Source organism: Bison bison, unplaced genomic scaffold, assembly GCF_000754665.1.
Source record: "Bison bison bison isolate TAMUID 2011002044 unplaced genomic scaffold, Bison_UMD1.0 scf7180017864368, whole genome shotgun sequence".
NCBI lineage: Eukaryota > Metazoa > Chordata > Mammalia > Artiodactyla > Bovidae > Bison > Bison bison.
In genome coordinates this window covers 5,779,096-5,780,515 of record NW_011494940.1, presented here as the reverse complement: position 1 = coordinate 5,780,515, position 1,420 = coordinate 5,779,096, and the positions used below count along the sequence as shown (strand labels likewise).

General features: G+C 37.2%; 1 pseudogene; it reads right to left on the bottom strand.

The window, feature by feature from the left end:
- Positions 1-1,420, bottom strand: part of LOC105000153 — a 5,820-nt pseudogene that overhangs the window by 2,408 nt on the left and 1,992 nt on the right.

Sequence of the window (1,420 nt, the reverse complement as noted above, 5' to 3'; positions counted from 1 at the left end):
TGATTCATCCTTAGGAGGCCCATCTTGAATTTCTGAAGGAATATGTGCCATCTCAGAGAAATCTTTCTTCAGATACTTTTCTCATTTGTCTTATTTTACTGACCGCAACTTCAAAAATTGCTTGGCTGGCCAACAGAGAGAAACTCTCTAGACCATCACAGAGGTCCTCAAAGTCAAAAGGCTGTGACATCACAAAATCACTTGTCTCCTAGCAATTGAAGGGTAGCTGTGACATCACAAAATCACTGGTGTCCTAGCCACTGAAAGGTAATGTTCAGCTAGTATTTACTTCAGCATCAACTTAAAAATACAGCCTGCTTACAGAAATAGTAACCAAAACCATGAAACATGCAAAATCTCATTCCTAAAGAATTTTTACACAGAAAAGTCACATCAATAAATCTACTTGGTTTCTGAAATGAAAGTGATTTATCACCCTTCTATACACACATTTTTAATATTTAGTACTGTTACCCAAGCAAAATTGGTCTACTGGTCGCTGTGCAATAAAATCTTTTAACTGTCTGGTTTCAACTACTCTGTGGTCTATGTACTTAACTAAAGCCTGGATGGGGCATTAACATCTCTAAAACTGTTCACAGGATATTGCTCAGGATGTTATCAATCGCCCTTGAGGAGGAACTAAAAAACCCTTGAAATTGCTTAATGGCTAAATCATTATTATTCTCTATTGCTTGATTACTATCCTTAGATTCTGTCTTTTCTAGCCTCACTGATTAAAATTACTTTTTTTATTGTTTTGTGTGTATTTTATTATTTTTTATTTTATTTTTTAACTTTACATTATTGTACTGGTTTGCCATACATCAACATGAATCCGCCACAGGTATACATGTGTTCCCCATCCTGAAACCTCCTCACTCCCCAATCCTTCTGGATCATCCCAGTGAATGAGCCCCAAACATCCAGTATTGCGCATCAAACCAGAACTGGCAACTCATTCATATATGATATTATACATGTTTCAATGTCATTCTCCCAAATCATCCCGCCCTCTACCTCTCCCAAGAGTCCAAAAGACTGTTCTATACATCAGTGTCTCTTTTGCTGTCTCATATACAGAGTTATTGTTACCATCTTTTATATTCCATATATATGTGTTAGTATACTGTATTGGTGTTTTTCTTTCTGGCTTACTTCATTCTGTACAATAGGCTTCAGTTTCATCCACCTCATTAGAACTTATTGAAATTTATTCTTTTTAATGGCTGAGTAATACTCCATTGTGTATATGTACCACAGCTTTCTCATCCCTTCATCTGATGATGGACATCTAGGTTGCTTCCATGTCCTGGCTATTATAAACAGTGCTGCAATGAACTTTGGGGTGCATGTGTCTCTTTCCCTTCTGGTTTCCTCAGTGTGTATGCCCAACAGTGGGATTGCTGGATCATAAGGC